Consider the following 27,470-nt stretch of genomic DNA (forward strand, 5'->3'; position numbering starts at 1 on the left):
GTTAACATTTTGTGTATTGATGAACTGTGCAACACTATTGTAGATGTGAGTCTCTCTGTGCATGTACAGGTTTATGAGTGTCAATAACTATTAGTGCAAGGCAGAAAGAATATCCAGGGTCAGTCCTAGCTGTCCACATTATTTCACAGTGGTTCTTTATCATTTGTTAATTATTCACTTACTGACTGACTGACTTATTTGATTGACTGAGACAGAGTCTGACCATGTAGCACTGGCTGACCTGGAACATACTCTGGCCTTGAAATCACTAAGATTCTTTCTGCCTCTCCTTACCCACTGCTGTGCAGAAGGCAGAGTACCACACTAACTGACTTCATTGTTTTCACCACATAAGCCTGCCACTGTGAACAGCAAACTTGTAGAGGGTCTCCTCTCTTGGGTTCTTCCTGCTATGTGATCATTGGATTATAATAGTACATTTATGTTTGGGGGGAGATCTGAACTTAGATCCTCACACTTGCACCTGGAGCAATTTATCTTATTATGTAATAATAATGCTAACAATAATATGGTGAGGAAAGATTTCACATTCTTCATGATGCCAAAAGTCCCACACACCAGGAATAGCATTTCATTTAGTGTCAAAGTGTGCTGTTCACAAAAAAAGTTTTCTTAACTTTCTATTTAGTAAATTGATCTTCTATAGAAATGCTACATATTAATATATTTTCAGAGTTTTCTGGAAAAGTAATATTTTTTTATATTTTGGAAAGATCTATAGGAAAGAAGATTAATTCTACATTAAAGAAGATTAAATTCTACATACTTGAAAAGAAACAAAGAGTGTACCCTTAGATGTAGAATTTTTGCGTAATTATGTTTTTCTAGTCACAGTTTTTTCTGTTGCTGTTTTTCTACATTGTTTGTATTGCTGATTCTTTGTGCTTTCTTTTTTTAATTTTTATTTTTTAATATTAGTTACAGTTTGTTAAATTTGAATCTCTGCTGTATCCCACTCCCTCTTTCCCTCCCAATCCCACCTTCCCACCCTCATCTCCTCCCTGCCCCTTTCCAAGTCCACTGATAAGGGAGAACCTCTTCCCCTTACATCTGATACTGATTTATCAGGTGTCTTCAGGACTGGCTGCAAAGTCCTCCTCTGTGGCCTAGCAAGGCTGCTTCTCCCTGGGAGGCAGGGAGGTCAAAGAGCCCACAATCGAGTTCATGTCAGAAACAGTCCCTGTTCCCCTTATTAGGGTACTCACTTGGATACTGAGCTACCAAGGGCTACATCTGAGCAGGGGCTCTAGGTTGCATCCATACATCGTCCTTGTTTGGAGAATCAGTCTCATAAAAGACCCCTGTGCCCAGATATATTTGGTCCTTGTGGAACTCCTGTTCTTTCCAGGTCGTATTAACTCCCCCCCCTTTTTTTGGTTTCCTGCATTCTGCCAGAGGTTTGGTTATGAGTCTTAATATCTGTTTTGATACACTGCTAGGTAGAGTCTTTCAGAGGCCTTCTGTGGTACAACTCCTGTCCTGTTACTTGTTTGCTCCTACATCCAACGTCCATCCCATTTGTCTTCCTAAGTGAGGATTGATCATCACACCCTGGTTCCTCTTTCTTGTTTATCTTCTTTAGGTGGATAGATTTCAGTATATTTATCCTATCTTATAGGTCTATAAAAGTGAGTATATACCATGTGTGTCTTTCTGCTTTTGGGATACCTCACTCAGGATGATCATTTCTAGGTCCCACCATTTGCCTGCAAATTTCATGATTTCCTCATTTTTAATTGCTGAGTAGTATTCCATTGTGTAAAAGTACCACAATTTCTATATCCATTCCTCAACTGAGGGACATGTGGGTTGTTTTCAGGTTCTAGTTATTACGAATAAAGCTGCTACAAACATGGTTGAGCAAATGTCCTTGTTGTGTACTTAAGCCCCTTTTGCATATATGCCTAGGAGTGGTATAGCTGGATCTTGAGGAAGCACTATTCCTAATTGTCTGAGAAAGCGCCAGATTGATTTCCAAAGTGTTTGTACAAGTTTGCATTCCCACCAATGATGGACGAGGGTTCCCCTTTCTCCACAACCTCTCCAGCATGTGTTGTCACTTGAGTTTTTGATCTTAGCCATTCTGGTGGGTGTCAGGTGAAATCTCAGGGTCGTTTTGATTTGCATCTCTCTGATGGCTAAGGACATTGAGCATTTAAGTGTTTCTCTGCCATTCTGTATTCCTCCACTGAGAATTCTCTGTTTAGCTCTGTACCCAATTTTTTAATCGGATTGCTTGATTTGCTGCTTTTTAACTTCTTTAGTTCTTTATATATTCTGGATATCAGCCCTCTGTCAGATGTAGGGCTGGTGAAGATCCTTTCCCAGTCTGTAGGCTGTCATTTTGTTTTGATGACTATATCCTTTGCTTTACAGAAGCTTTTCAGTTTCATAAGGTCCCATTTATCGATTGTTGCTCTAAGAGCCTGTGCTGTTGGTGTTCTGTTTAGGAAGTTGTCTCCTGTGCCAATGAGTTCCAACGTCTTACCCACTTTTTCTTCTAACCGATTTAGTGTAGCTGGATCTTTGATCCACTTGGACTTTAGTTTTATGCAGGGTGATAAATATGGATCTATTTTCATTTTTCTACATGTAGACATCCAGTTGGACCAGCCCATTTGTTGAAGATGCTGTCTTTGTGATTTCTTATTCCTTTTCTAAAAAAATTTTCCTTTGAAAAACTGCATTTCTCTCACATATCTGACATGCACACAGGCTCCAAGTACATTGTATTTTTTTTTCTTTCCAAACCTAAAGCCCTTTTCTATGAATCTGCTCTGATGTACAGATTGTGTTTCTGAGTTATGTTTCTTATAAATCTAATAAATTTGTCTAGGAACTTCACAAAAATATGAAACAAAATGAAAATATTGTGATGTCATAATTTAAAAGTAATAACTACTATCAGAGATAATCAAACTCAGAGGTGAAATTAATGAATTGGAAACAAAGAAAACATCCAATAATAAGTAAGTATATACCATGTGTGTTTTTATGCTTGTTAACTACTTCACTCAGGATGATCTTTTCTCGATTCTAACATTTGCCTGCACATTTCATGAATTCTTTGATTTTAATTGTTGAGTAGTATTCCATTGTGTAAATGTACCACAATTTCTGTATTCATTCCTCAGTTGGGGGACATCTGGGTTGTTTCCAGGTTGTGGCTATTAAGAATAAAGCTGCTATGAACATTTGATCACCTCCCCCTAAGAGGGGAGCCAAGCCAAACAGGAGGACAAGAAGCCAGTCCTGATGAGACTTGATTGTCTAGGGTCAGATGGAAGGGGAGGAGGAACCTATAATTAATATAAAAAGTAAAAATTAAAAAAATAAAAGAATCAATGTGACCAAGAGCTGGTTCTTTGAGAAAATCAATAAGATAGACAAACCCACAGCCAGACTAATGAAAAGGCAGAAAGAAACTATTCAAATCATCAAAATCAGAAATGAAAAGGGGGACATAACAATAGACCCTGAGGAAATCCAAACAATCATTAGGTCTTACTATAAAACCTGTATACCACAAAATGTGAAAATCTAAATGAAATCTCTAATTTTCTTTTCCAAATTAAAAATTAAATCAAGATTGGGTAAATACATTAAATAGTCCTATCCACCCCAAAGAAATAGAAGGAGTCATCAAAAGTCTCTCTTAAACAAACAAACAAACAAACAAAAAGACTAGGGACAAATGGTGTCAGTGCAGAATTCTACCAGACCTTCAAAGAAGAGCTAACTCCAATTCTCTTCAAATTATTCCACAAAATAGAAACAAAAGGAATATTGCCAAACTCAGTCTATGAAGCCCTTAATACCTACACCACACAAAGACCCAACAAAAAAAGAGAACTTCAGACCTATCTCTCTTTGGATATTGATGCAAAAATACTCTAAAATACATGCAAACCATATTCAAGAAAACATAAAGATATCATCCAACATGACAAAGTAGGCTTCATCCCAGGCATGTAGGGGTGGTTCAAAATATGGAAAACCATCAATGTAATCCACCATGTGAACAAACTGAAGGAGAAAAACCACATGATCATCTCCTTAGATGCCTAAAAAACATATGGCAAAATCCAACACCATTCATACTTAAAGTCTTGGAGAGATCAGGGATAAAAATCACATACCTAAATACAGTAAAAACAATATATAGCAAGTCTATAGTCAACATCAAAATACATGGAGAGAAACTTAAATGAATCCCACTGAAATCAGGGACAAGGCAAGGCTGGCCAATCTCTTGTTATCTTTTAAACATAGTTCTTGAATTTCTAGCTAGAGCAATAAGACAACTAAAGGAGAACAAGGGATACAAATTGGAATGGAAGATGACAAAGTATCACTATTTGCAGATGATATGACAATATAATGAATGACCCAAAAAATTCTACTCAGGAACTCTTTCAGCTGATAAACACCTTCATCAAAGTGGCTGGACACAAAATTAAATAAAAAAAAATCAGTAGCCCTTCTGTATACAAATGACAAATGTGCTGAGAAAGAAATTAGGGAAATAACAACTTTCACAAGAGCCACAAATTACATAAAGTACCTTAGTCTGGCTCTAACCAAGCAAGGGAAAGACCTGTTAGAAAAAACTTCAAGTCTCTGAAGAAAGAAATTGAAGATCAGAAGATGAAAAGATCTCCCATGCTCATGGATTAGTATGATTAACACAGTGAAAAACGGACATCCTGCCAAAAGCAATCTACAGATTCAATGCAATTCCCATAAAAATACGAACACAATTCTTTACAGACCTTGAAAGAACAAGTCTCAATTTCATATGGAAAAAAAAAAAAACAGACTTACTAAAACAATCCTGTACAACAGATAGTCGGGAGGTATCTTCATCCGTGATCTCAAACTGTACTACAGAGCAATAGTAATAAAAACTGCATGGTATTGGCATAGACACAGAATGGTGGATCAGTGGAATAGAATAGAAAACTCAGAAATGAACCCACACACCTATGGATACTTGCTTTTTGACAAAAAACCCAAAACCATACAATAGAAAAGGGCAGTATCTTCAACAATTGGTGCTGGTAAAACTGGATGTCTACATGTAGAAAAATGCAAATAGATTCATACTTATCACCCAGGGGATCAAAGACCTCAGTATAAAAGTGGACACATTAAACCTGTTAGAAGAAAAAGTGGGGAAGGGCCTTGAAATCATTGGTACAAGAGACAACTTCTTGAACAGAACACCAACAGCACAGGTTCTAAGATCCTAAACAATCAATAAATGGGACCTCATGAAACTAAAAATCTGTAATGCAAAGGACACTGTTGTCAGAACCAAAGGACAGCCTATAGATTGGAAAAGAATCTTCACCAACCCTCTATCTGATAGATGGATAATATCCAGAATCTACAAATACTCAAGAAGTTAAACAGCAACAAATCAAGTAATCCAATTAAAAAATGGGGTACAGAGCTAAAAAGATAATTCTCTATCAAGGAATATTGAATGACAGATAAACACTTAAAGAAATGCTCGACATTGTTAGTAATCAGGAAATGCAAATCAAAACGACGCAGAGATTTCGCTTTACACTGATCAGAAAGATGAAGATCAAAAACTCAAGTGAAGACACATGCTAGAGAGGATGTGGAGAGAGGGGAACCCTCCTCCATTTCTGTTGGAAATTCTACAACCACTTTGGAAATCAATCTGGTGCTTTCTCAGACAATTTAGAATAGTACTTCCTCTAGACGCAGTTATAAAACTCCTTGGCATATTCCCAAAAGATGCTCCACCATTCAATAAGAGCCTTTGCTCATCCATCTTTATAGTTTTATTTGTAATAGCCAGAATCTGGAAAACCCTACATGTCCCTAACCAGAGTACTAGATACAGAAAATATAGTACAGTTGGGAAAGGATCTTCAACAACCCTATATCTGATAGAGGGCTAATATCCAGAATAAATAAAGAACTTAAGTAGGTAAACACCAACATGACAAGTAATCTAATTAAAAAATGGCATACAGAGCTAAAAAGAGAATTCTCAATAGAGGAATATAAAATGGCACTTAAAGAAATGCTCAACATCTTTAGTCATCAGGGAAATGCAAATAAAAATGACCCAGAGATTTCACCTTACATCCATCAGAATGGCTAAGATCAAAAACTCAAGTGACAACAGATGCTGGAGAGGATGTGGAGGAAGGGGAACCCTACTCCTTTGCTGGTGGGAATGTAAACTTGTACAACCACTTTGGAAATCAGTCTGGCACTTTCTCAGACAATTAGGAATTGTGCTACCTCAAGATTCAGCCATAGCACTCCTAGGCATATATCCAAAATATGCTCTAGTATACAAAAATGACATTTGCTCACCATTTTTGGAGCAGCTTTATTTGTAATAGCCAGAATCTAAAACAACTCAGATGTCCCTCAATTGAGGAATAAATACAGAAATTGTGATACACTTACACAATGGTATAATACTCGGTTTTTAAAAACAAGGGAACCATGAAATTTTCAGGCTAATGGTGGGAAGTAGAAAAGATCATTCTGAGTGAGGTATCCTAGAAGCAGAAAGACACACATGGTGTATATTCACTAATAAATGGATATTAGACATATAAAATAGGATAATCATGTTAAAATCTGTAGACCTAAAGAAGCTAAGCAAGAAGGAGGAGCCTGGGAAAGATGATCAATCCTCACTTAAGAAAAGCAAATTTAATGGACATTGGAAGTGTGAGAATATAGGGAATAGGACAGGAGTCTAGCACAGATGGCCTTTGAAGAACTCTACCCAGCAGAGTATTTAAGCAGATGCTGAGACTCATAGCCAAACTTTGGGCAGGGCATCCTATTAATGAAGTGGGAGATAGAAAGACCTGGAGTGGACAGGAGTTTCACAAGGAGAGCAACAGAACCAAAACATCTGGGCACAGGGGTTTTTTCTGAGACTGATACTCTAAATAAGGACCATGTATGGAGGTAAGAGATATAGTCCAAGGCAGCTCAGTCTCCAAGTGGTCTCCCTAATAATAGTAACAGGGACTGTCTCTGACATGAACCCAGTGGCTGGCTCTTTTCTCACCTCCCCCTAATGGGGGAGTAGCCTTATCAGGCCACAGAGGAAGACAATGCAGCCAGACATGATGAGACTTGATAGGCTAGAGTCAAATGGAAAAGCAAGAGGACCACCCTACCAGTGCACTTTGGGAGGGGACTGGGAGGTGTTGTGGGATTGAGGGTGGGATTAGGATGGGATGAAAGAGGGAGCTACAGCTGGGATACAAAGTGTAATTTATTAAAAATAAATAAAGTAAAATTTCAAAAAAACACCTGATATGAACTCATTGGCCAGACTCTTGATCACCTCCCCTTGTGGGATTTAGCCTTGCCAAACCACAGAAGAGGACAATGAAGCCAGTCCTGATGAGACCTGATAGGCCAGGATCAGAGAGAAGGGGAGAGGGACCTTTCTTATCAGTGGACTAGTGGAGGGACATAGGGGAAAAAGGAGGAGCAAATGGGAGACTGGGAGGAGACAAGGGAGGGGACTACAGCCAGGATACAAATTATATAAATTTTAATTAATAAAAAGGTAATTTAAATATCATTCATCTTTCATATTTATTATCTATAATGTGTGTCAGGAAGATACGATATTGGAAACTTGCAAACTTGATGTCAAGACTCCACTGCTGAGGATACTACATAACTTGAGTTGCTAAACATGGAGAAATCAAGCTATTAATCACCTGGATGTTTTATCTATCTTGGCTATATTTCATAATGCTAGAAGGTTCTACACTTGCTACCAATGAAAATAAAGGTAACACCAACTCCTATTCTTCCATGAACTATGAGGTATGTAGTTATGATGGGCTTTACATCATATGTACTATGGTCCAATAATGGGCAAACATATTATATATGGAATCAACCTTTGTTTGATTTGATTTTAAGGTCTCCTCAATGGAATGGAACACACACTTGGCACCATAAAAATAGCCAGAATCTGTGACTAGATACAGCAAAGACCCAAGGATTGAACTTAATGCTGTTATTCTACAAAATGGACTATATATGAAATCAACTCATTTGTTGTTGCACCGTGGATTAGTGCATCCCTGAGCCTTCATCAGCGTAGCTTTTGTTCTTTTTGCAGTAGATGGAAAATAATGCAGAAATCAGTGACTGTTCAAGGTATAGAAACTGCTCATGGTACATATCATAATAGACTATGAAGTGCTCAGACACAAATGTGGCTTACATATCACACCCATTTCAATAAGGATGAGGGGTCATGGCTGAAGAGACCTGGGTAGATTGTAAGAGCCAGAGGCTTGGATAACCTCAAGAAAACAACATTTTCTGTCCACAGCAGGCTACTTGCACATGTAAATTCACAATAATTATGAAAAGATGTGCCAGATCATGTGTACTTAAACAAAACAAAATACCAGCATGAAGAAGGAGAGGGGAAGAAAATATCACTGCTAGCTGAAATTTGATTGGGATTTGATAGTTACTGGGAAAGAGAGTTACTGAGATTTGCGAGTTACTGGAAAAGTGAAGAGAGTTTCTTCACTGTTATGATCACTAGGTGGCCATCCACACACACAAGAAGGCTCCAGTTAAAATAGTACTTATAGAACACTCACTGCCCTTGACTGGGAGAATAAAGGAAACACAAAGTCAGATAGGTAGGGGGCTTAATGTAGGCGGATATGGAAGTGGTGGTGTTGGTGAATATGACCAAAATGTTTGCACTAAAATATTAAACAATATATATTTAAAGACCAAAATAAAATTAAATGTGTGATGGAAGGGCATTGTTGAAATTGTGAGAAACAAGAAAAATAAATAGTAGTTCTTGCCAAAGGACAGCATAGATCCAAATGTATATCTACATACATATGATATATATCATTTTACACAACTTTATGCATGTAAGTAAAGGATTGCAAACACATTATAGACTGCAATCACTACTTCATAGTTCATGATAAAGTAGCAGAGGGGCTCCAATCCTCCACACACACAGCAGTGATAAAGAAATGGAAGACTTCACCACTTTATTTTAGATTCATGTTTTGAAAACCATAGTATGTCATAAACTTGTACACCACTTGAGTCTATGACCTACCTAGTCACAGATTATGGCGATTTTGAATGCCAAGCATGTGTTCTATATCATGAGGGGACCTTAAAAATCGAATCAGAGAAAGATTAATTACACATAAAATATGTGTGCCTATTACTGAACCAGACTGTATATCATATAAGGCCCATCATAACTGTATCCCTCTTGGTTCACAGATAAAGTGATATTACCTTTAGTTCCTTTGGTAGGATATATAGCACCTTCCAGCACTATGAAATATAGCCAGCAAAGATAAAGCATCCAGGTGATTAATAGCTTGATTTCTCCATGTTCATTAACTCAAGTTTTCTGGTATCTTCAGCAATGGAGTCTTGACATTAAGTTCTGTAGTATACAATCTTGTAGCTTCCTGATACATATTATAGATAATAAACATGAAAGATACATGATATTTATATTTGTTAATGTGACTCAGAATGCACATATTAAATGTATACAATTTCTCTGAAATGTACAGAATTCTGGTCTGGTTAATTTTGGTGCCTGGTGTTTTGATTTAAGATTTCTTCATAATAGAATTTTACTTAAAATATTTTTATTGTTAGTCTCTACAGTCCTACTTTAGTCTTTGTAGACTGTCACAGTGCTCCTCAATTTTGTGGTTTTCATGATCTCATCCTGCTAAATACAATTGCATTCTTCCTTACCACTTTTAAATTATGATATATACAATATCTCTTGTTCCGATTCATTTTGTGTGAAGTTTCTAGACAAATCTATTAAGTTTAAAAGTAACAAATATTCTGTTTTTATTTTGTGGAATTGTTTGAATTGGTGGCAGCTCTTCTTTGAGCATCTGGTAGAATTATGCACTGAAACCATCAGACTCTGGCATTTTTTTTGACAGGAAGACATTTGATGATGGCTTTTATTTGCTTGGAGGGATATAGGACTGTTTAATTTATTTACCTGATCTTAGTTTAGCTTTCGTAAATGGAATCTATCAAGAAAATTATGTTTCATTTAGATTCTCAAGTTTTGTTGTGTAAAAGCTTTTGAAGTAAGACTTAATTACTCTTTGAATTTCCTTAGTGTCTGTCATTATATCTTCCTTTTTGTTTATGATTTTGCTGATTTGGATATTTTCTTTCTGCCTTTTTGTTAGTTTAGCTAAGGGTTTGTCTATCTTGTTGATTTTCTCAAAGAACCAGCTCTTGGTTTCATTGATTCTTTGAATTGTTTTATTTGTTTCTAATTGATTGATTTCAGCCATGAGTTTGATTATTTCCAGCTGTCTGCTCCTACTGGGTATTCCAGCTTCTTCTTTTTCTAGGGCTTTCAGGTAAGCCTTTAAGTTGCTTATATGAGATGTCTCAAACTTCTTTCTGAAGGTACTTAGTACTATGAACTTTCCTCTTAGCACTGCTTTCATTGTGTCCCATAAGTTGTGTGAATTTTGCCTTCATTTTCATTGAATTTCAAGAAGTGTCTAATTTCTTTTTTTTTCTTCCCTGACCAATCTGTCATTGGGTAGAGAGTTGTTTAGTTGACATGCATGTGTAGGTACATTGCCAAACTCATTCTATGAGGCCACAGTAACCTTGAAACCTAAACCACACAAAGATCCAACAAAAAAAGAACTTCATACCTATCTAGCTTATGAAAATTGATGCTAAAATACTGGCAGGAGCAGTGGGCTTGGATCTGACCCGGAAGCACAGGAAACCATTGGAACCCCTCCCCCTATCAGTGAGTACTTTTCTGGGACAAGCAGCAAGCACACTGGGGTCCAACCCTACAGCCTTAGGCCACCCACCTGCCAAAACACTCCATCTGTGGATAACTTGCCTCCCACTGCCTAAGACCACTTTCTGTGGATATCTTCCTAGAATCAGAGTAAGACAGCTCTGACCTTGGGCACTCACTGCCTGTATTGTGGGTGAGACTCCAAACCTGGATGCTTACCATCACAGTACTGTGGACACCTTCTCGGTAATAAAGGCTCCTGATTCCAAACCCGGGAGACCACACTCAACATTCTTTGGACACCTTCCTAGTCACAGCAGTTAGTGTAACTGACTCTCTCTGCCCATTGGAGGGGATACATTCTGGTGCTGTGGAGAACGTACAGCTCCTTTATGCCTAATCCTCTTCTGTGTGGCTCACCCAGGTCAGAATCAGCCAGCACAGCACAGACAGTGAACACAGCAGAGCTAACCTAGGCTTTGGACTAAGGTTCTATTCCCCACCATCTAAGTGAAGCCTGTGGGACACTGGGGCAGTTCTAGGCAAAGAGATCTACCTGCCATTGCTCCAACACTTTGGCTCACATATGACAAAATCAGCAAGCCCAAATAAGCTAGACCAGAAAAGAAATTCCTCCTGTCACATAATAATCAAAACACTAAATCTACAGAAAAATGAAAAAAAAAATTATTAAAAGTGGCAAGGGAAAAAAGCCAAGTAACATATAAAGTCAAACCTATCAGAATCACACCAGACTTCACAACAGAGTCTATGAAAGCCAGAAGGGCCTAGACAGATATCATGCAGAGATTAGAGATCATAGATGACAACCCAGACTACTATATCCAGCAAAACTTTCAATCAACAAAGATGGAGAAAACAAAATCATCCATGACATAACTAAATTTAAACAATATACATGCGGCAATCCAACCCTACAGAAGATACTAGAAGGAAAATTTCAACCCAATGAGATCAAGTACACCCAATACAGAGAATAAACACACCTCACATCAAAAAACAAAAGAAAGCAAACACACAAACACAAAATCATCAACAACTCAACAATAAAAGGAACTAAAAATCATTGGTCACTAATATCTATTAACATTGATAGTCTCAACTCTCCGATAAAAAGACTCAGACAAACAGACTTGTTGCAGACACAGGATCCAACATTCTGTTGCATTTAAGAAACACCTCTGCAACAAAAGTCGCCACTACCTCAGAGTAATGAGTTGGAAGAAAGTTTTCCAAGCAAATGGACACAAGAAGGAAGCTTGTGTAGCCATCCTAATATCTAATAAAATAGGCTTTCAACCAAAATTAATCAAAAGAGATGAAGAAGGATACTTCATTCTCATCAGAGGAAAAATACATCAGGAGAACATCACAATCCTGAACATCAATGCACCAAAACACAAGGATATGTCAAAAAAACTTTATTAAATCTTAAATCACACATTGATCCCAATACTTTATTAGAGGGAGACTTCAACACCCCACTCTTGCCAAAGGATAGATCATTGTGATAGAAGTTAAATAGAGAAATAATGACACTTGCAGAGGTCTTAAATCAAATGGACCTAATAGATGTCTATAGACACTTTCACACAAACACAAAAGAGTATACATTCTTCTCAGCACCTCGTGGAACCTTCTCCAAAACTGACTATACAGCCAGGCACAAAGCAAGCCTTCACAGATATAGGAAGATTTAAACAATCGTTTGTATCCTATCAGACCACCATGGCCCAAAACTAGACCTCAACAACAACAGAAATAACAACATGCCTACATATGCATGGAAACTAAACAACTCTCTACTCAACAACAGCAAGATCAGATAAGAAATAAAAAAGAAGAAATCAGAGAATTCCTAAAACTCAATGAAAATGAAGGCACCCAAATTTATGGGATACAATGAAAACAGTACTAAGAGGAAAGTTCATAGCACTAAGTGCCTTCATAAGAAAATTCAAGGCATCTCAAACAAGCAACTTAATGGCACACCTTAAAATACTAGAAATAAAGAAGCAGAGCCACCTAAGAAGAGTATACAACTAAAAATGATCAAACTCAGGGATGGAATAAATACATTAGAAACAAAGAGAACGAGTCAAAGAATCACCAAATTCAAGAACTGGTTCTTTGAGAAAATGAACAAGACAGACAAACCCTTAGCCAAATTAACTAAAAGGCAAAGGAACATTGTACAAATCAACACAATCAAAAGTGAAAAGGAGAAGATAACAACAGACACTGAGGAAATTTAAGGAATCATTAGGTCCTTCTTCAAAAGGCTATATGCAACAAAATTTGAAAATGTAACTAAATGGAAAATTTGCTTGACAGATTCCATTTACCAAAGATGAATCAAGATCAGGTAAATAAATTAAACAGTCCTATATCACATAAGGAAATAGAAGGTTTCATCAAAAATCTCCGATCCATAAAAGACCCAGGGCCATATTGTTTCAGTGCAGAATTCTACCAGACCTTCAACTATGTGCTAATACAAATACTCTTCAAACTGTTCCACAAAACAGAAACAGAAGGGATGTTGCCAAACTCATTCTGTGAGGCCACAGTCATGCTGATAGCAAAACCACACAAAGACCCAACAAAGTAAGAGAAATTTAGACCAAATTCACTTAGGAACATTGATGCAAAATTACTCAATAAAATACTTGTAAACTGAATGCAAAGCATATTAAAGATATCGATCACCACAACCAAGTAGGCTTCATCTTAGCCATGCAGGAGTAGTTAAACATAAAAAAAAATCAATGTAATCCACCATAAAAACAAACTGAAAAAGTAAACAAACACATGAGCATCTCCTTTGATGCTGAAAGAACATTTTACAACGTTCAACACCCATTCATGTTTAAAGCTTTGGAGAGATCATGGATACAAGGCACATACTGAAACATAGTAAAAGCAGCGTACAGCAACCCTACAGCCAACATCAAATTAATTGGACAGAAATTTAAATCAATCCCACAGAAATCAGGGACAAGGGAAGGCTGCCCACTCTGTATCTTTTCAACATCGTACTGGAAGCCCTAGATAGAGCAATAAGACAACTAAAGGGGATTAAGGGAATTTCAAAGGAAGAATTAAGATTAAGATTAAGGAATTGCAAATTGCAAAGGAAGAGGTCAAAGTATCACTATTGGCAGATCATCAGTGACCCCAAAAATTCTACCAGAGAACCCCTTCAGCTGATAAATGCCTTCAGCAAAGTGGCTGGATAAAAAATATCTCAAAAAAAATCTGAAACCCTCCTTATACAAAAGACAAAAGGCTGAGAAAGAAATTAGGGAAACAACTCCCTTCACAATAGCCACAAAGAACTTAAAGAACCTTGGTGTAACTCTAACCAAAAAAATGAAAGAAGCACAGGGGAAAAAAAACTTCAAGTGTCTAAAGAAAGAAATTGAAGAAGATATCAGAAGATGAAAAGATCTCCCATGTTCATGAAGCTGTAGGATTAACATATTGAAAATGTCTATGCTTCCAAAAGCAACCTACAGATTTAATGCAATTCCCATCAAAATACCACAAAATTTTCTACAGACATTGAAAGAACAATTTTCAATTTCACAAAACAAAATAAAAAAAACCTACAGAATTCCTAAAAACAATCCTGTACAATAACAGATTTAAAAATCTCCCATGCTCATGGAACTGTAAGATTAACATAGTGAAAATGTCCATGCTACCAAAAACAATCTACAGATTTAATGCAATTCCCGTAAAAATACCACAGAATTTTCTACAAACATTGAAAGAACAATTCTCAATTTCACAAAACAAAACAAATTAAAAAGACAAAAAACAACCATAGAATTCCTAAAACCAATCCTGTACAATAACAGAAATTCTGGAGGTATCTCCATCCCAGATCTCAAGCTGTACTATGGAGCAACACTAATAAAAATGGCACGGTAATGGCATACAAACAGATTGGTAGATTATTGTACTCAAACAGAAAACCCAGAAATAAATCCACACATCTAAGAAAACTTAAATTTTGACAAAGAACCTAAAACCACACAATGGAAAAGAAACAGCATTTTCAACAAATTATGCTAGTCTAATTGAATGTCTAAGTAGAAAAATGCAAACAGACCCATATTTATCAACCTGCACAAAACTAAAGTCTAAGTGAATCAAAGAACTCAACATGAAACCAGACACACTAAACCTGTAAGAAGAAAAAATTGGGAAGAGCCTTGACTTTATTTACACATAAGACAATGTCCTGAAGAGAACACCAACACTACTAGCTCCAAGATTAATAATTAATAAATGGGATCTTATGAAACTGAAAAGCTTTTGTAAAGCAAAGGACACCATCAATCAGAACAAAACGACATCCTACAGAATGGGAAAAGAGCTTCACTAACCCTGCATCTGACAGAAGGCTAATATACAGAATATATAAAGAACTAAAGAAGTTAAACACCAACAAAACAAGTAATACAATTAAAAAATGAGATACAGAACTAAACAGAGAATTCTCAGCAGAGGAATATAGAATGACAGAGAAACACTTAAAGAAATGCTCAACATCCTTAGCCATCAGGGAGATGCAAATCAAAACGACCCTGAGATTTCACCTTACACCCATCAGAATGGCTAAGATCAAAAACTCCAATGACAACACATGCTGGAGAGGTTGTGGAGAAAGGGGAACCCTCCTCCATTGCTGGTGGGAATGTAAACTGGTACAACCACTTTGGAAGTCAATCTGGTGCTTTCTCAGACAATTAAGAATAGTGCTTTCTCAAGACCAAGCTATACCACTGCTAGGCATATACCCAAAATTTGCTCAAGTACACAACAAGGACATTTGCTCAACCATGTTTGTAGCAGCTTTATTTGTAATAGCCAGAACCTGGAAACAACCCAGATGTCCATCAACATCAACGGAGGAATGGATACAGAAATTGTGGCAATTTTCACACAATGGAATACTACTCAGCAATAAAAAAACAAGGAAATCATGAAATTTGCAGGCAAATGGTGGGATGTAGAAAATATCATTCTAAATGAGGTATCCCAGAAGGAGAAAGACACACACGGTATATACTCACTTATATAGACCTACAAGATGATAAAACATACTGAAATCTATACACTCCTCACTTATAAAGACAAATGGGATGGGCATTAGACATAGGAGAAAACAAGTAACAGGACAGGAGCCTACCACAGAGGGCCTCTGAAAGACTCTACCTAGCAGTGTATCAAAACAGATATTAAGACTCATAACCAAACCTTTGGCAGAGTGCAGGGAATCATATGAAAGAAGGGAGTTTTTATGACGTGGAAAGGATAGGAGCTCCACAAGGACCAAATATATCTGGGCAAAGGGGTCTTTTCTGAGACTGACACTCCACCCAGGACCATGTATGGATATAACATAGAACCTCTGTTCAGATGTAGTCTGTGGTAGCTCATTAACCAATTGGTTTCCCACAGTAAGGGGAACAGGGACTATTTCTGACAGGCACTCAATGGCAGGCTCTTTGACCTCCCCACCCCACAAGGGAGGAGCAGTCCTGATAGGCCACAGAGGTGGACTTTGCAGCCAGTCCTGAAAATACCTGATAAAACAGGGTCAAATAAAAGGGGAGGAGGTCCTTCCCAATCAGTGGACTTGGAAAGGGGCAGGGAAGAGATGAGGGAGGGAGGGTAGGGTTGGGAGGGAATGAGGGAGTGGAATACAGCTGGAATACAGAGTTAATAAAATGTAACTAATAATAAAAATAAAATAAATTAATTTTTTTTTCAAAAACTCAAACTGAAACAATGCTAAATAGGAAAACCCAGTCAAGGAAATACAAATCTCAGTGTAAAGTCACACTAACAGAATTGATCTTGTTGAAAAGAGAGAGTTTAGGAAAGAAGACCAAGTAGAGGAACCAGAAGACTCAATAAAAGAAAATGAGAAACTTAAAAGCATATATGAATGGAAATGACAGAGTTTGGGGATACAAAGAAAATATCAAACACCTAAAGTATATTTATAAAAAGAGGAGCATAAAAACATTAGCAAAGTCATATAAAGTATCTTCAGTAAAGGTATTGAAGAAAATTTCCAAAAGCTAATAAAAGGGATGCCTACCAAGTTGTGAGAGAACTACAGAATGCCAATTACATAAGACTAGAAAACAAATTCTCCATGACGTATTGTCAGGAGCCCTTCTGTAAAAGGAGCTCTTTAGGAATGTGAGCCTTCTGGAAGGTTGTCCAGTATTTTGCATCTGTACTGTGATGCAGCCACAGAAATGCTTCCAGCATCTGAAATGATGTCAAGAGCCACTGATTTGGGAAAGTTCAGTAGGTAGGAGAGCTCTCTGGAAGGGAATCCTGTATTTTGCAAGGACTGTACTGTCATGCACCACAGAACTGATTCCAACCTCTAACAACACCATCATTTGTGCACTGCTGCATCTCCCTAAAACCTGGCATGGTTTGAACCATCACTTTCTGGGGATTTACCCACTCTAATTGAACAATCTTATTGAAGATGTACTGCTTTTTAACTGGATTATTTCCTAATTATGGAATTCCTGATTTGATTCAAATAATTTTAAAGTTAAATTGCTTTCAAACTTCTAAAACAACTTTAGAATGTTTATGACTGCAATAAACAGCTTTGTGAACCTCCAGATACATTACTAGGAGACAGATATGAGGCACATTTGTGACCTCTCAGATAGCCTTTATTCCAGATGATGCCACGAACCCTGGTATACACCATAGGTACAGGCAAGTCATTTTAAACTTCCCATGAACCCAAAATATAATAGAGCTACCATAAAATGTCTAAATCAAGTACAAATATTGATGCCATTAAATATAAACTATTTTGTTGTAATTTCTTATACCTTGTCAACTAATGGCATACTATCATTTTAAATAAACGTTGTTTCTTAGAATTTGAAGCAAAAAAGAATTATTATCTTGAACTCAGTATAAACTTAGAGAGAGCTGAAAGGTGTAGCCAGGTTAGTCCTAACTGAAAATACATATATTCTTGGAACTTTGAGACCCTTTTCAGCCTTTGTCATTCTAAACTATGAACACATGTAAAGGATACATAAATAAGAAATGTTTAGTTTTAAAATGTGTAAACTGTTGTATTTTAGAATTCATCTTATTTTGTGATCAATTGTCTTATTGACTATGAGGTAATTCCTTTGCCTCAGAAATATAAAAGTATAAATAGATAATAAATGAGTTTTTTATGGCCAGTGATTTTATATGAGTGTATGTCAATTGTTTGCAGGTCAGGAGCTCCACTTTTATCAACCATGGAATGTGTCTAGTAATATGTACAAATCCATATGTCTGATTGTTTGTCTATATGTATATATGGGTGTGTACTGTGGGACCAGAAGCCTGACGCAGTTTCTGCAGAGGAGTTGCTAGCTAAAAGCAACAACATCATCATATGTAAACTCTTGAAAATTTGTTTAAGATGAACTATAAGGTTTTAATTTCATCTACCCTTTCTGTTGAGCATGTGTATAGGAACAGTCTGTGCTTACTTTCCTTTTTTTTTCTTCCTTTTCCTATCGATCCACAAATAAGTGAATAGATTCAGAACCTAACTGAGTAGGACTCTTCCAGTTTGGGCCAGAGCAGATTTTGACAAGTTCAATCAGTGAAAACAAAACAGGTGGCCAGGTTAAGTTTTCTGCCTTAGCAACAGTGTATCCAGTCCCTTTTACCTGACCACTCAAGAGATAAATTGAACAGGGATTCTTCATCCTGTCACAAGTCATATCCTGAACATTGGAACCCTGCCAAACAGAGAGAGAAAGAGGGAGATTGGCATAGAGATTTTAACAATGTAGTATAGTTAAAATACTAGAAACACAAAATTTAAAAATGGTATTAAATTTTACACTGAGGAAGATAAAGTAACTTAAAAAGGTAGCCCACTTATTAGAATAATACAAAAGAGTTTCACATAAACTTAACCACAGAAGGAAATCAAAGGATATACTCTAACCCCTGAAACATCGTAACTGTTAGACAAGAAGTTATACTCAACAAAAATATGTATTAAAACTGCAGGAGGAATAAGCTTTTACAGTAAACACTCATTAAAAGAATTCATGTGTACAAAACAGCACTATGAAAAAAATTAGGAGGAATATATCAATGTAAAAAGAAGAATGACCAAGATATCACAAGGTACTAAAAAATATTGCATGTACAATGTTTAATTGTCAAATATATTCAAGAAAAAAGCATGAAATCAAGAAAATAACAAAAATCAATACACAGCTTTCATAATAACTATATTACTGGTCTCAATTTCTCAATAAATACGCATGAACTACCAGACTGGATAAGAAACAGGATACATCTGTTTTCTGCCTCTAAGAACCTTACATCAACGTTAAATACAGACACTTACTTGTGGAAATAGATTTGATAAGATTCCAATGAAATGGAACCAGAAAACCACCATATATATAGGTATTTTATTGTCTGACCAAATGTACTTCAAGACAAAAGTAGTTAGGGGGGCACTTCATACTCATTCAAGAAAAATCCACCAAAAGATATTACAATCAGTTTGGTAGTGGTGGCAGTGTGCACTTGTAATCCCAGCAATCCTGGAGGCAGAGGAGGCTTGGTCACAGTGAGTTCAAATCCTCCCTGGCCTACAATGCAAGTCCAGGAGAGCCAGAGCTACACAGAGACACCTGTCTGGGAAAAAAAAACAAACAAAAAGATATTACAATCCCAACACACAGACATCAAAAACAAGTGTACTCAGTTTCCTAAAAGAAAAAATTACATATGAAACAACAGATTTGCTCCAAAACAGTGATAATCAATAATCCCTTCTGCTAATAAACTGGTTATCTGGAAACAAACTAATCCGAGGAACTGTGGAATTTAAAGACACCATAAATCAAATGCACCTAACAAACACAAGGCAAATTTTAAGACATTAGATAAGAAACCAGAAGATGGAAAGACTGCACATGCTTAGGGTTTTATAAGAATAATGTTGTGTAAATGCCCACTCTACCAAAAGCTATTCATATATTCAATGCAGTCTCCACCAATTTCCAATATAGTTCCTCAAAGAAACTGAAAATGTTCTTGAAATCCATTTGTAAGAAAAAAATCCAAAACAACAAAAACTGTCTTTAACATCAAAAATACTTCTGCAGGTATCTCCATTTCATGTGTCAGGTTACATTACAGAGCTATAGTAATAAAAACAGCATGGTACTGTCTTAAAAATGGGCTTACTGACCATTGGAATAGAATTGAGGACCACCACACAAAGCTGCACTCCTACAGCTTTTGAAAATTAGGGAAAAGAGCACCTTCAGTAGTACTTGCTGAACTATTTACCTCCACATAAAAATGAAACTGTCCATATCTCTCACCATGCACAAAACAATTCCAGAGGTATCATAGAAGAACTGCAATCTTTTTCATGATATCCTGAAACTAACAAAAGAAAAATAAGAGATACGTTGGAATTTTCAGGAAAGAATTTTCTGATCAGGACTAAAATGGAACATGCAAAAAACATGAAGACCATCAACTAATAAACGGGAGGGGATCAGAGAGACTGCCACTTGGTTCATGCCAGAAAAGTTCCAAAGAATCCAAAACCATGCAATGGAAAAAAGATAGCATCTTCAACAAATGATGTTGTTCTAACTGGATGTCTACATGCAGAAAAATGCAAATAAACCCGTATTTATCACCCTGCACAAAACTAAAGTCCATGTGGATCAAAGACCTCAACATAAAACCAGACACACTAAATCTATTAGAAAAAAAAGAGGGGAAGAGCCTTGACCTCACTGGCACAGAACATCGAGAACACAGGTTCTAAGATCATCAATCAATAAATGAGACCCCAGGAAAAAAAAAAGCTTCTATAAGGCAAAGGACACTGTCATCAGAACAAAATGACAGCCTACAGATTGGGAAAGGATCTTCACCAACCCTATATCTGACAAAGGGCTAATATCCAGAATATATAAAGAACTCAAGTAGTTAAACTCCAACAAACCAAGTAATCCAATTAAAAAATGGGGTAGTTACACATTTTCTTATTTTTGTTGACTTTATAAGTATATAATTGACTCTGAATTATTTGTTTAGAGTGTTAACTATTAAGTTTAGAGTGAATTAACACTATTAACTGATGCAGATTCCAGCGTAACTAAGAAAAATATTTTTTAGATGTTTATAATTTTCTGGTTTCAGATAATCAAAAGCTGTGCTAATTTAAACAAAAGAGAATGCTGATAACTTTTTGTTTCTTTATTGAAGCAAAAATATTAATATGTATTTTTTAAAGTGCCTTATTAACAACACTTCATCCATGTATTTAAACTTTATGTTTAGTTGAAATGTAGTTGTTGTCATAAAAAAGCAATCTTCTTATATCTGTTGAGTCTTGCTTTGTGACCCACTATATGGTCTACTTTGGAGAAGGTTCCATGAGGTGCTGAGAAAAAGGTAATTTTTTTTTGTTTGGGTGAAAGGTTCTGTAGATGTCCACGAGGTCCATTTGATTCATGACCTGTCAGAGTTATTGTTTCTTTGTTTAATTTCTGTTTTGTTGACCTGTCCTTTGTTGAGAGTGGGGTGTTGAAGTCTCCCACTATTAATGTGTGGGGGTCTATGTGTGGTTTAAGCTTTATTAAAGTTTCTTTTACAAATGTGGGTGCCCTTGCATTTGGGTCATAGATGTTCAGGATTGTGATATCTTCCTGGTGAATTTTTCCCTTGATGATTATGAAGTGTCCTTCTCTATCTCTTTTGATTAATTTTGGTTGAAAATATCTTTTATTAGATATTAGAATGGCTTACTTACTCCTGCTTGCCTCTTGGGTCCATTTGCTTGGTAAACCGTCTTCCAGCCCTTTACTCTCAGGTAATGTCTATCTTTGTGATTTAGGTGTGTTTCTTGTATGCAACAGATTGTTGGGTCTTGTTTACGCATCCATTCTGTTAGTCTGTGTCTTTTTATTGGAGAATTGAGTCCACTGATGTTGAGGGAGATTAATGACCAGTGGCTCTTAGATCCTTTGATATTGATGTTGGCTACGATAGTGTGTTTGGCTACTTGTTTTTGTTTTGCTGTAGTGAAGTTATTTATTTCCTGTTTTGTTTTTGTTTTGTTTTTGTTTTTGTTTTTTTTGAAAGTAGTTCGTTTTCTTGGGTTGTATTTTTCCTTCTAGCATCTTCTGTAACACTGGAATTGTGTGTAGGTATTGTTGAAATTTTTGTCATTGAATATCTTGTTTTCTCCATCTATGAGGACTGAGAGTTTTGCTGGGTACAGTAGCCTATGCTGACATCTGTGTTCTCTTAGGGTCTGGATGGATACATCCAGGCTCTTCTGGCTTTCATAGTCTCTGTTGAGAAGTCAGGTGTGATTCTAATGGGTTTGCCATTATATGTCACTTGGCCTTTTTCCCTTGCAGCTTTTAGTATTTTTTCTTTGTTCTGTATACTTACTGTTGTGATTATTATGTGATGGGAAGATTTCCTTGTCTGATTTATTAGGTGTTCTGTAGACCTCTTGTATTCTTATTGGCCTCTCCTTTAAGTTGGGGAAATTTTCTTCAATGATCTTGTTGAAAATATTTACTGGGCCTTGGAGGAGGGAGTCTTCTTTTTCCTCTATTCTTATTCTTCTTAGGTTTTGTCTTTTTATGTTGTCATGAATTTCTTGGATGGTCTGTGTCAGGAATTTTTAATATTTAACATTTTCTTTGAGGGATACATTGATTTCTTCCATTTTATCCTGCACACCTGAGATTCTTTCTTCCATCTCTTGTTGGAAGTCTATTAGTTATGCTTACCTGTGTAGTACCTATTTTCTTCCCCAAGTTCTTTCTCTCCATGATTTCCTCCATTTGTGTTTTCTTTAATTTTTCCAATTCTATCTTCAGATCTTGAGCCATTTTGTTGATTTCCTTCACCTGTCTGACTGTATTTTCCTTCAATTCCTTCAGCTGTTTGTTTGAACAATCCTCTGTTTCTTTTATTTCTTTCAGTGATTTAAATATTTCCTCTTTAAAGGCCACAAACTGGCTGCAACTTCCCATCTTTCTTTACAGATGACCATAATCTGTTTGTATTTATCTTCCTCTATTTCTTTACAAATGGTCATAAGCTGTTATGTCTTTATGTTCTTCTAGGTCTTTACACATTTTGTTTCCTCTATTTTCCTCTTCATGAGCATAGATGTTAGGTCATCTTCTTGAATTTCAGTTATGCTGGGGTGTCCAGGGCTACTTGCCTTTGTATAACTGGGTTCTGGAGATGCCATACTGCTCTGTCTTTTGTTGGTTGAGCTTTTACCTTGGCTCTACCCATTGGGCTATCTTCGGTGTTGGGTGTTAGTTTTTGGTGGTCCCTGGAATCCTGTGGTGGAGAGAATCCCATTGGCAGGAATGTTTCTTTTTTTCTGAAGGAAGCCTCCTCAGCTTTTTGGGTATGGTCACTGAATGGCCGGTGTTTTTCAGGAGTTGTCACAGATCACCTCAGGTGTACAGACCTGAGTGGTAACTGTGGTCCTTGTTAGTGGAGAGGGCTCTCCTCTCACTCGGAGAAGTCACAGCTGCCCTGCTTCTGGGTTTCTTGCTGTAATTTAGTGAGCTGTTGCTGTAACCTGGGTAGCCCGTGGTTTGGTTTGTTTAGGGATAACTGGTTGCCCCTTGGAGAAGTATCTGGGGGTTGATCTCGGGGATCCCAGGCTTCTGTAGGTCTGAGGTTGGGGCTCTGTGCCCCAGTACCCAAGTGGTAATCAGTGGCAGGTGAGTACCGCTCTCCTGGGAGCAGCAGGCTAGCTGGTGCACAGCAGGTCCCTGGCTTTCCAGGCACGCTGGTCTGTGGGACCTTTTTCAGGGATATATTGGGTGGCCTCCATCCATCCGCATTTGCTTCCTTCCCTGTAAGTTTTTTTCCCTGACAGGGACTCCCAGTCTCTAGTGCCCTGGGGCACACAGTTCTGTCTCTACTGAACAACTGTGCACAGCAGGTCTCTGGGCTGACAGCACGAGTGCCTGCTAGTCTATGGGACCTTTTCCAGGGATATACTGGATGACCTAATTCAGTCCCCATCTGCTTCCTTCCTGTGGGGTTTTCTCCCAACAGGGACTCCCAGCCTCTGTTGCCCTGCAGTGCACAGTTCTGTCTGTGATGGAGAGTTGGGCATGCAGCAAGTCTCTGTGCTCACAGCTGGAGCCCAGTTCAGTGCTGGTGGTGCACACCCACCATTCTGTGAGATCTTTTCCAGGGAAAGACTGGCTGACCGGAGGCTAGATCCTTTTCCTTCCTTCCCTGTGGGTTTTTCTCGCAACTGGGACTCCCATTCTCTGGTGTTTTTGTACCCACCATTCAGCCTGGGAAGGTGATCAGGATACACAGGCATGTGGCTCTGGTCTGGCAACCTAGTGGCTGCACGACCTGGGATCTCTTCCGGGTTCTGGCTGGGTGAGCTGAGAGTGGACCTGACTGATTCCCACACTGTGGGGGTTTCCTCTCACCTGGGAAACATGATCACTATTGTTTTAGGGCCCAGAGTTCAGTCAATTGGTTGCTGTACAGAAAATGTTGTCCTGGTCCTCAGAAGTAGTGTTCTCCTGGCGCTGCCACCTTGGCCAGTGAGTCTTAAGTGACATGTGCACCTGCCTTGGGATTACAGTGTACTGAAGGGACGGGCTCAGTGATTTCTGGCCTTGGATTCCATTTGGGGGCCACACCTTTTCCAGATCTTCAGAGATTTTTATTTCAGTATCATTTACGCCTGTCGTTTCATAGCCTACCTTTTGTCTTCCAGCACTCAGTAGGCAATTTCCCTCCTCCTCCTGGAATTAAGGTGAATACCGTACAGCCTTAGTCAACATGTGGCAAAGTGAACAATCTGTCCCACAGGTGGAAGGGTGCCAAGAGTATTAAAGATTAAAGAGAGGTTTTAGAAAATGCAATGAGATTATTTTTTTCTGTGACTTCACAGAAAAAAAAATGGCTGGGGATGGAACTCAGTTGGCATGGTGCTTGCCTAGCATGCATGAAGCTATGGGTTCATGCCCAACACCACATAAAACTTGACACAGTGGTATTACCTGTAATCAGTGCCCTTAGGAGGTACAGGTGGAACAATCAGAAGTTCAAGGATATCCTTGGCTAGTGAGTTTATGACTATCAATGGCTAAAAGAAGTCCTGTCTGAAAATATAAAGCAAAACAAAACAAGCATTTTTTTTTGCAGCATGGAGGATGAAATCTTTGCTCTCATACATGTAGAGCATGCTTTCTTCCATTGAGCTAAATCCTCAGATTCCCCAAATTTACTTATATCAACTTAAAAAAAAACTGAGAGGGCTAAAGGAATGGCTCAGTGGATAAGAATACTTCCGGCTATTCCAAAAATAAACCTAAGTTTAATTCACAGTATCCACTTAAGCTGGCTCACAGCACCTGGTCCACCTCTACAGGATCCCATGAATTCTTCTGATCTCCTCAGATGACAAACATAGGAAAGGAACTAAAACAAACAAATAAACAAAAAAATACAGTCTTTAATCCCAGCCCTGGGGAAAAAGAGGCAGACAGATACCTGTGAGTTCAAGTTCAGCCATGGTCTACAGAGTAATTTCAGGACAGCCAGGACTACATAATGAGACCCTGTCTTGAAAAACAAAAACAAACAAATAAAAAAATAAATGAATATGATAATTTAAATTAGTTTTCAAAATAATTACCCTGCATTGGATACCCTAAACCTGGAGTTAGAGGTGGCCATGAGCAATGAGATATGGTTGCTGGGAAGCAAACTAAGGTACTGTGCAAGAGCCACTATCAGTTTAAACTCATGACCCATCTGGTCAGGTGCTCCTCCCCTTTGTAGACATGGTTCCATGTAACCTAGACTGGCCAAAATCTCTCTATGTAGCTGAGGATGACCTTAAATTTCTGTCTTGCTGCCTCCACCTCCCCTGTGCTGGAAACTACAGGTGTTTACTATCATATCTCTCTTACAAAAGTGCAGAGGATCAGACCCAGGGCTTCATGAATGGTAGTTAGTCACTCTACCAACTGAGCTACAGTCTCAGGAGGAGGTCTATTTCATCTTGATGCTGTTCAACAGAAGCCAGCACACAAACTGGCAGTAAAAGAACATCTTTTTAAAAATGGGGTAAAAGAATAGAGGGATGTGGATGCCAGGAGCAGTTCATTGGGTTTTTATCAAATGAGATTTTAGTAATGGTTTAGATTTTCTTGACAGCTTCGGAAATTTAATGAGTGCAATGCAGAAAGAGAGAGTATTTGTAAGCTCAGTATTACACACTAGTTTTCCCTGCACTCTGTAAGATGAGGTAGGAAAATTCAGAGTTTGATGCCAGCCTAGGCTACCCTGTTAGCTGGAGGACAGCTTGGGCTGTGTTAAGACCATGTCTCAACAGAACACCAACAGCACAGGCTCTAAGAGCAACAATCAATAAATGGGACCTCATGAAACTGAAAAGTTTCTGTAAAGCAAAGGATACCGTCATCAAAACAAAACGACTGCCTACAGATTGGGAAAGAATCTTCACTAACCCTTTATCTGACAGAGGACTAATATCCAGTATATACAAAGAAATAAGTAGCAGAAAAGCAGCAATCCAAGTAATCCAATTAAAAAATGGGGAACAGAGCTAAACAGAGAATTCTCCACAGAGGAATATCGAATGGCAGAAAAACACTTAAAGAAATGCTCATCCTCATTAGCCATCAGGGAAATGCAAATCAAAACGACCCTGAGATATCACCTTACACCCATCAGAATGGCCAAGATGAAAAACTCAAGCGATAACACATGCTGGAGAGGTTGTGGAAAAAGGGGAACCCTCCTCCACTGCTGGTGGGAATGTAAACTGGTACAACCACTCTGGAAAGCTATCTGGCGCTTTCTAAGACAAATAGGAATAGTGCTTCCTCCAGACCCAGCTATACCACTGCTAGGTATATACCCAAAGTTTGTTCAAGTACACAAAAAGGACACTTGCTCAACCATGTTTATAGCAGCTCTATTTGTAACAGCCAGAACCTGGAAACAACCCAGATGTCCATCAACGGTGGAATGGGTACAGAAATTGTGGTATTTTTATACAATGGAATACTACTCAGCAATGAAAAAGGAGGAAATCATGAAATTTGCAGGCAAATGGTCGGATCTAGAAAAGATCATTCTGAGTGAAATATCCCAGAAGGAGAAAGACAAACATGGGATATACTCACTTATATAGACCTATAAGATATGATAAACATAATGAAATCTATACACCTAAAAAAGATAATCAATTGAGCGGACATGGGGTAAGATGATCAATCCTCGTTTAGAAAGACAGATGGGATGTGCATTGAACGTATGACAGGAGTCTACTGAGCGCATCTGAAAGACTCTAACTAGCAGTGTTTTCAAAGCAAAGACTCATGACCAAACCTTTGGCAGAGTACAGGGAATCATAAGAAAGAAGGGGAATTAGTCTGATGGGGAAAGGATAGGAGCTCCACAAGGACCAAATATATCTGGGCACAGGGTCTTT

The 27,470-nt window shown here is 37.8% G+C and overlaps 1 long non-coding RNA gene across 1 annotated transcript; it reads right to left on the bottom strand.

The window, feature by feature from the left end:
- Window positions 1-9,357: 9,357 nt before the first annotated feature.
- LOC132650854 (uncharacterized) lies at window positions 9,358-25,590 on the bottom strand. Its single transcript, XR_009588943.1, has 4 exons — window positions 25,499-25,590; window positions 25,006-25,107; window positions 18,610-18,681; window positions 9,358-9,521 (listed from the first exon to the last, which is right to left on the bottom strand). It is a non-coding gene; the product is annotated as an uncharacterized LOC132650854 (long non-coding RNA).
- Between the last annotated feature and the right edge of the window lie 1,880 nt (window positions 25,591-27,470).

Source organism: Meriones unguiculatus, assembly GCF_030254825.1.
Source record: "Meriones unguiculatus strain TT.TT164.6M chromosome 13 unlocalized genomic scaffold, Bangor_MerUng_6.1 Chr13_unordered_Scaffold_34, whole genome shotgun sequence".
Lineage (NCBI taxonomy): Eukaryota > Metazoa > Chordata > Mammalia > Rodentia > Muridae > Meriones > Meriones unguiculatus.